General features: G+C 50.6%; 1 protein-coding gene across 2 annotated transcripts in view; it reads left to right on the top strand.

The window, feature by feature from the left end:
- Nucleotides 1–887: 887 nt before the first annotated feature.
- Nucleotides 888–8840, top strand: part of pros (homeobox protein prospero) — a 256693-nt gene continuing 248740 nt past the window's right edge. For both annotated transcript variants that reach the window (XR_012829655.1, XM_075699409.1), the window contains exon 1: nt 888–1266. The gene's annotated coding sequence lies outside the window, so the exon portion shown is untranslated. The remainder of the gene's footprint in view (nt 1267–8840) is intronic.

Here is an 8840-nt window from a genome sequence, read left to right as displayed (position 1 = left end):
ATGATTTCGGAGGAAACCAAGCACTTCCTTATATGAATGCTTTCGACCGTATAGTTGTGTCCCCAGTGGGTATTCATTTCAGCGATGCAGTTTCGGTATCGTTCTAAACGAACCGCCCCTCCTTTTCTCGACAACCCCACGAATCAATCAATCAATCAATCAATCAATCAATCAATCAATCAATCAATCAATCAATCAATCAATCAATCAATCAATCAATCAATTAATCAATTAATCAGTCGATCAAATTCGCTTTCAAAAGATTAAGCGCCAACAGAGACACGACACTAAGAAAGAACAAAGACAGAACAAGGCGCTGTCCTGTCTCTTCTGTTCTGTCATTGCTGTCTTGTCATTTGCTTTCCTGTCCTTGTTCTTAGTGTGCTGCCTCTGTCGGCGCTTGAGCGTTTCAAAGCTATGAACCAACTATCCTCACAACGCCTTCTACTGCAATCAAATTCGGATAAATCTATCCATTAATCTACAACTTCGCGCTTCGAAGCGCGACGGACAGCACCGGCGCGGAGGAAGCGCTGCTCCTGGAGCCGCTCTTGAGGGGAGCAACGCGCGAGCGAAGCGAGAGAGAGCGCTCGCTCGCGCGCGCGCGCGCCTCCGTCGTGTGCGGCGGTAGCGCCGACGCACGCTGGCGCGCGCCGGCGGCGGAGAGACTCTCGACGACGGAGCGGAGCGTCGTCGCGCCGCCGCTTCAAGGGGGTGAAGCCGGGGGGCCGCTGGGCGTGTGCTCGGAGGCGGTCTCCTTCCCGCCCCACCGCCGCCGCTCGCTCGCTCGCCGCCGCACCCCCCTCTCCTCGCGCGTCGCCGTCCGCCTCGCGTGCGCCGCTCGCAAGAGTCGGGCGCGGCGCAGTCGCACCCGGGTCTCCGTCGGCGGCGTCTTCTTTTCCTTGGGCTCTCCCGCCACCCCGACGACCAGAGCGCTCCCGGCGCGCCGACTCGGCAAACCCCCCCACACCAGTAGTAGTCCGGAGAGAGAAAGCGGAGAGGTTCTTGCTTCGGGGCTCTCGCCTCGGCCGGGTTTCAGACCCCTCGTTCGCTCGACGCGCCATCTCGCGAGTGCCGTTTGGACCTGCCAGCCTGCACTTTTTTTTTCTCTTCCTCCGCTCTCCGGGTGCGCGTCTTGTAACGGTTTCTCTCTCTCTTTTCTTGTTCTTTCTTTTGCTGTTGTTTCGGCGAGTCTCAACAGCAACGACGAAGACGACGTCTGCGGCACGCCGTCCGGGAAAGAAGTTCACACCTTCGCAGAAAGAGGTGAGTGAGCACAACCCATTCTAGTGCTGTGACGGTGTAGCCTTCGAGGGTAGAGTGCGGTGCGGTCGCGAAATGGGTTTTTCCCCGTGGTCCGGACAGCTTCGCTCGCGACAGCTGGTCGGTTCGTTTCGTTTCACGGTTCGACCTCGGCGATGCGAGGCACCACGCCGCTAAAGCTGTGTTTGTAAGTGGAACGGAATTGTGTATATCGACACCCCTCCCCCCACCTTCCCGGCCCCCCGGCCCCTTAGTGGCATGCTTTCTAGAATTCTCCTTCGTGTGGTCTTCAGGGTGTCTTGCGCGCGGTATGAATCAGGGTTCACACCACGGTGAAAGTGCGCGTCAGTGCGCTGTTGTGCAGCGGAATCACAGGCGTTGTACATAGATTATTATTTGTATGTGTGTTTTGTTTTCGCCCCATCTGCGGTAACCTTCGGTTGTCTAAAATTGCCGCCTGCTCGAAAGTGAGGTAGCTGTTAAAGAAGGAAAGGGAGAGAGAGAAAAAAGATAACAATTCCGTAATGTTTTCGCTTATTTTGTACTAAGATATCACTCATTGTAGGCAAAAAAAACTGGTGAATCGGAAAACGTGCAACTGTGGAGGAGTTCCGAACTCTGGCTGCCGAATGACGTCAGCTTCAGCTGTGGTCTATGCGCTCTACAGCCAGCTGACTTGACACGTGTTCGCGAACGTGGGGCGTAAGAGGTCGAAGTGATTGAAGCGGATAAGGAGGTAACATTATTTATCCTTTTTTTTTTTTTCGTGTGTTCAATGCTTAGGAGTGTGCTTTCAGTGATTGACGGCGCTGATCTGAGGTAACGAGTATTGTGATGACGTGTTCGTCACTTCAGGAAAGGTGATGCCAGAAAAGTTGTAACAAGCTCAATGGAATCTGTATACGGCAGGATTCGAGAGGGAAAATCATGACACGAAAGACTTACCCGGCGCACTTGCCAATCCGCCAGTATTAATTACTTCGACCCGTAGCTTAATTGGTTCGTTTCTCGATCGCGACTTGGAATGCAATCATCGCGAGAAAGATTGTTCTTCCGTGTGGCCTGCTGTTTAGCGATAGTATAAGACACATAATTCATGCAACTTTCAAGAAAACTGCACCCCATTGAAGTTTACCGAACCCAGGTGGGGCAGGGGCATTTTTTTTTATCTATCACTTGCGTTTCTTCGATGTTAGGGCGTTTCAAGAAATGCGAAGGAACTGATTGTGCTCGCACCTTACGGTGACGGGACACCTGATAACGAAAGGGAAGATGAGAGCGAGAAAAAAAAATATTTTCTTGGCTTCTGACAAGTCCAGGAGCAAACTTTGGTTCGAATAAAACGTCGAAACACTCTGTTTTTCTGGAAAGCTCTGCAATTTCAATAAAGAGCTTTCGCTCTCTTTCTCGCGAGACAAGCTGTATACCTCTCTCGGAATTGCGGCGCACTCATTTCTTGCTTTAGTACGTCGGCTGTATATCTTTTAAACAAGAGCGCGAAATAATGCGAAGACTTCGCATTGAAATATATCAAAGTTTGCACATGCCCTGTATACGCTTGTCTAGCTTGAAATGTATACTTACGCGCAAGTCCCTGCGGAGAGACAGGGAGAGCTTACCTTTCCAGCATTATTTTTTATCTCTCGCGTAGACATCTCGTGGACATCTTTGGTAGACATTTCGCAGACAACCATTGAAAGGCCAGCGCAAGCTTTGCGTGTTTTACGTAACAAAGCAAAACCTCTTATTTACGAGCATGAAAGCGAATGATGTGCGGTATTATGCGCTAACAAGGACCTTGCGTGGCTCAGTGGAGCAAAATGTAATGCCAGGGGCCGTCGGGCGTATAGTTTGCGGGAGGAAATAAACGAGGGGAGATAGTTCAAGGAAGTATTAAGAGAAGGCGGGGCTCATGGCTCGAAATTATTGTTGCTGCTTGTCGCATCTATATACTACACGTTACGCGCCACATCAAATCACTGTCGCTTCTGCTCGCGTCGTATATGATTCGCCGCACTGTACAAGGAAAATGGCATCGGTTAAGGTTAACTTAAGGGACTTGGCAAGAACGCCTCTATAGTGTTCTTAGTCGATGTTCGATGTCGCCACTTCTTCCTTCGCGTATAACTAACCCATTCATTGCCGCAGACGAGCGTGCAAGCACGTGAAGCATACGGCATTCAGTTCATTCAGCAATTTGTCGCGCACCGGCGTCACAATTTCTGGGTCACTACCGTCGTGCGTGCATAACTCGCACAGTTATTAAGCGGCGAGCGACCGCTGTCGTTGTGGCTGTGACGTCGGAACTCATCGGGGCTCGCAACACGAACGAACAGTACCGCAGTGCAAAGCTCTGGGCCATGCAGTTCTTACCGCTGCAGGAGATTTTCCTCATCGCTGTTCGTGATTTTCGAATTTGATGCGTATGGCCAATGAGCGCACATCGGCTGACGCGAGTTACATATTATCGCGTTACGTTTCCAGGTGATCCCCGGTTCGCTCTGGTAATGACGATTGGAAGGCTTAGGCGTCCTTTCCATCAGAAATTGAAACCGTGGTGACGTCATCGCTTTTCGCATAGCTCAGCACTTTGGTTCCAGCGTGGTTGCCAATGTATTATAATCACTTCGTTTGATAACCCGAAATTTGTTTCGTGAGCCGAGATATTCCGTGTACATAGCATTCCCGTTGTGATCGTGTGAAAGCGGAGCAAGGGAGACGCGGATTTCCATGAGAAGTTGGAAGTGTTAGCCTGTTCCGATGGCGTGGCACGGCAATTAATGGAACTGGGTGAGAACTGTGATAAGCGCAGTGATCACGCATGCACATCCCCGGACACGGACTTGCCTGCACGCTATATCAGAAAGTGCAACTAGGACCTGTAAATCTCAGTTAAGACAGCGCAAAGTCGGACGGAACGAAAAGTTATAGGCGTAGATTTAAGAAGTAGGAAGACAGCGATGTGTTTTAAAGAGAGAGCGCGGATGGCCGATATCCTACTTGACATTAAGAGCAAGAAGTTGTTCAGGATATGTAATCCCTAGGGCAGACAACTGACGGTTTGCTCGAGTTACAGTATGGGTGCATGTCAGGCGAAGGGAAGCTTAGTCGCGGACGGCAGAAAACTGCAGGTGGTTTGGGGAAATCGGGAAATTAAGTTCCGAGGCATAAGACGGTGTCGGCGGGCACAAGACAGGGTAGAGGTGGAGCCGGGCTCTTTACACGGAGAGGTAATATTACGAGATAAATTGGATGCACGCACAACGCGAGACTGCGATGTAAAACCTGATTAGCTCAATCAGGTTGCGGGACCATTTGTTGACGACCCAAATGTAAGGGTATGATCAAAAATGATCATCATCATCACTGTAGCCTTACGACATCTCTCGCTAGACATGTGTGTCGCCGTTCTCGCCCAAGCGTATTCATTCACATAGGAAGGAGTGAACTGGGAATTTGACGAAAGTTTATGGATGGTGACGGCGACGCTTACCAAAGATGTCTTAGGTGGCTTTATTTTATTATTATTATTTTTTACTTTGGGGCGTATGTGTTGCGCAGTGACTGCTGACTACAACCTTTGACAGCAAGCCACGCGTATGTCGAAGGTGATTCACACAGTTTATCAAAGATGGGCTGAGTCGCGGTCCCTATGCAGCATTAGTATAAGAAAGCATCGACTAATTACCACTGCAGAAGCCTCAACGGCGCGCTTGAACGTTCTTTACTGCATTCATTGATTCGGGGATTCATTCCATGGTTCAGGCCATGGATAGCAGCTTCTCGCAGTCGTTTGAATTACGACAAAACATCTTCATATGTTTGAACAACAATGGCGATATCACGAGTCTCGAAAACTACTTAATCCGGCACAAACTCCCCAGAGATCATCGTCGGCATCGGCTCTTGCTCTTCTTCAAAAATAAAATGGTACAAATAACCCGTAAGATCCCTCTCTGAATTGAAGACACGACGCAACAAGTGCCGATGGCTTATTCGTTGTGCAACTGTGAAATGTCGAGAAGGTTGGCATAATATCTCACAGAATCGTACGGTCACTAACGGCTGAGTAAATAAGGTTCAGTGCAGACAACTTGTTGTACAACAACTAACTGCAACTCCACTATAAGACTAACTAACCATAAGACTCAAGTGCGGGCTCCGAACATTTTGGTTTCGTTGTCTGTATACATCGCACAACGTTGGGCCCAACATTGCCCCTTACTATAAACGCGTTTCTTGGGTCGGCTTTGTTTCGGGGTCCTCGGACCCGAAAATCGTGCACCGATTTGCGCTGATTAGAGTAATGGCGACGATAATGAGCTAAATACGGACTCCGCTGGTGCAACGGCCGTTAGGGAGCTCTCGCACTTCTTTATCGGCCCGCTGCCGTCAACAACGAGGCTATCTGACTGAAAACAAAAACGCTTTGGTTTTCTTTCTTGCCGAGCCCAGCATGCGCCTGGCGATAAGCGACTCCAGAAACCGGCGAGAATCAGCTGACAGCTGCAGAGCTGCGCACGCTTGACATTTCGCCGGGTCGCGGCGCGCGCCCACAGATGACGTCACATCCGCATGCGTGGGCAGGTGCCCTTGGTTCTCCACGCATCTGGAGCTGGCAATGAATAATAATAATAAAGAAACTTCTGGAGCGGAGAACACATTCCAGAAGTACAGGTCACTGATGCCATCTTGACGTTGCCGTCAAAGCAGGGCGAACCTGCTCTATACCTGCACAACACATGTGTCCTGCCTCCGCCCCCCCCCCCTCCGCAAACTCTCACCTTCTTCACTTATATATTATCTCATCAATTTTGCGAACCAGGCCGTGTAAGTCTTCGTCGAGAGGTGTCTTTGTGTCGACGGCTTTCTTTCGAGAAATGGACATCGATGCAAATTTTGTCATCCACCATGTCCGTCGAAATGAGTGTTTAGGCGCCACCAGTAAGCTTAATTCTTATTGTCGGTTCATTAACGTAACAGCATAATACTCTTCTTCTCGAAGGGAGTTGGGGATCTGTATCATCCTGACTCTGTGTATGCTTGCGCTGTCAATGGCTTGACTTATATTTTAAGTGAGAAATACGCTCGTCTTCGACTTCGCCGGAATTCGCAGGCGGTCGTTATGTGCTACTGCCACTCCAGAAGTTGGCGCGTGCAGGACCCAGTTCGCGAACTGTCTGTCGACTTCTTTGCAGTGTCGGAGAAGCCACAACCATGGTGGTGGCGTCACTATGTCAGAAAAAAAAACACGAGCTAATGCATTGTACTTACGAGAAGATAGAACAGACAGGCAGACAAAGAACTTTTATTTTGGTCCTGAGAAGACGATGAGTGTCCCCGTTAGGGGGCAGCGTCTGCGGGCCACACCCACAGAAGATAGAGAAGATAGAAACGTGAAAGCAATTGCAGGAGAACGATACCTGTCAGTCATTTGTTGCCTTTCAATGCTGGTAATCTTTGCTGCACTTCTGGTGCGTGATCGCGTCCCTCCTATGACGTCAGTGAAGCTAAAAGACACCACCGGCCAGTCTGATGCCACAAGCTTCCTCATCGTGGAGATAGATAGATAGATAGATAGATAGATAGATAGATAGATAGATAGATAGATAGATAGATAGATAGATAGATAGACAGACAGACAGACAGACAGACAGACAGACAGACAGACAGACAGACAGACAGACAGACAGATAGATAGATAGATAGATAGATAGATAGATAGATAGATAGATAGATAGATAGATAGATAGATAGTCTATCGCGGTTCGTGCGAATTGCGCTGTGCACGCCATGCATGTTCCACAACATAGCATTAGGTTCTATAGTGGGCATGCAAGTTACACTTCCTCTGAGGTGCGCGTCGGCCGACTTGCATCGGCTATTATTTGCCGTATCTCCTGCCTGCCTTTGTTCCTCCTTATCCTTCTCTTTAGCATGTCACTGGCGTCGCCGTCTGTCGCCTTCGCTGCTTTCTTTCTTTCTTTTTCCCCCTCCGTTATGTTTCTCCCCCTCTCTCCTTTGCTTATCTTCCTGCCGCTGCGAGTGTGCGGCCGCGAACCTTCGCACGAGCTGCACGCAGCGACGCCGTCCTCCCTATTTTCGGCCGCAAGGAACGCCGGCTCGGTACTCAACGACAAAGTGGCAGGTGTGTGACAGCCTGCGCTGTGGGCAGTCCACTTATCGCGTGGATTGGAGGTAAACAGGCGCGATACGATCTCCACGAACGCAGCTGTAGTAGCGTTGGGCAGGGCAGCGTAAAAGAAAGGAAGAATCAATCAATCAATCAATCCATCACTCAGTTACTCAATCATTCAATCCCTCAATCAAACAAACCTTTCTTTCCCCTCAAGACTGCTCCTTTATGTGCCGTATCCGATTGCATGCTCCTTTACGATAATCGCGCTATTGGCCATTGCCCAAACGCCCAGATGGCCAACGGCCATCTGGGCAAACGTCGTGGTGGCTCCCCTTCTGCCCACCACCAGGCCGAGGGCTCGAATTCTGGGCCGGGGCGAGCGCTTTCCTGTGTGCGCACGATGCAAAGGAACACCAGTGAACAGCATGTTCTGGCCTTAACGTTACGAAAAAGAAAAGTAGGAAGCAGGAGGTCAAAACTAACCCGAAGCCCTCAACTACACCGCGTCCTCCATAAACCGCTGTGCGGTTTCGAGACGGTAATCCCCCTCCCCCCAAATTATTTTTTTTTTGTGAGAGCATTTTTTTGTAAAAGCCCGAAGTGGCTACCTCGTAATGTCGATGGTTCACTCAAATAAGTTCGGAAACGGTGCCAGTGTACACCCAGTGCAGGGTCATTGTTTCGCAACCCTTGGTCAGTACTGCCAACGTAGGTCTCCAGCGTTGCTGATTGCGCGGTCAGTATACAGCCCGTTGCGCACGCATTGGCTTCGCTTCTCGTACCGCCAGGGACACGTATCCGTGTCCGGCAGCCACGCATAAGGGGAGCATACCGGGGAGAAAGGTGTATACTGACTGACTCGATAGGGACGGCGTGATGCATTCACGCACACGATGATACCAGATCGTCACACTCACTCGAACGTGTATAAAGAGGTGGAGCCGGGAAGAGCGGCGTTGAAAACGTATTCGGGGATGCCCTGCCTGAGAGCTTTTAACTTGACGCTGCAGTTGCGACAGCGCGTGCAGTCGTCGCCGTCCCCCTGCAGTGCGAGACACACTGTCTGCTGGGCTGGAACAAGAAATGAGAGAGAGAGAGAGAGAGAGAGAGAGAGAGAGAGAGGGGGGGGGGGGGGGGAGGGGGGCAGCCGACGATGGCTCGCGACATGTTTGCTTTCGCCGATGCCCGACGACTAAGCCACGGCGTGCGGGGTGTCGCGTTGCTGCCATTTCCCGTTCGAACTGGAGATGCGCCCCCAAGGACCTTGCGACGTGCGAACAGTGTATACGATACGTACGCTACTGGCAGCGGCTGCTATACACAGCGCTTCGATCACTGCTTGTCACCCAGAAAGAGCGCTGTATGGCGGTGGTCGCTCAGTAAAGCTAAGGTGAGGGTTTTTGCTGCGGAAAATGAGGTAGCTAGTTCGATACCCGCT

The sequence above is a fragment of the Dermacentor variabilis genome, chromosome 7 (assembly GCF_050947875.1).
Source record: "Dermacentor variabilis isolate Ectoservices chromosome 7, ASM5094787v1, whole genome shotgun sequence".
Lineage (NCBI taxonomy): Eukaryota > Metazoa > Arthropoda > Arachnida > Ixodida > Ixodidae > Dermacentor > Dermacentor variabilis.
Note: the sequence above shows the minus strand (reverse complement) of the source record. Positions and strands in the feature narration are given on the sequence as shown.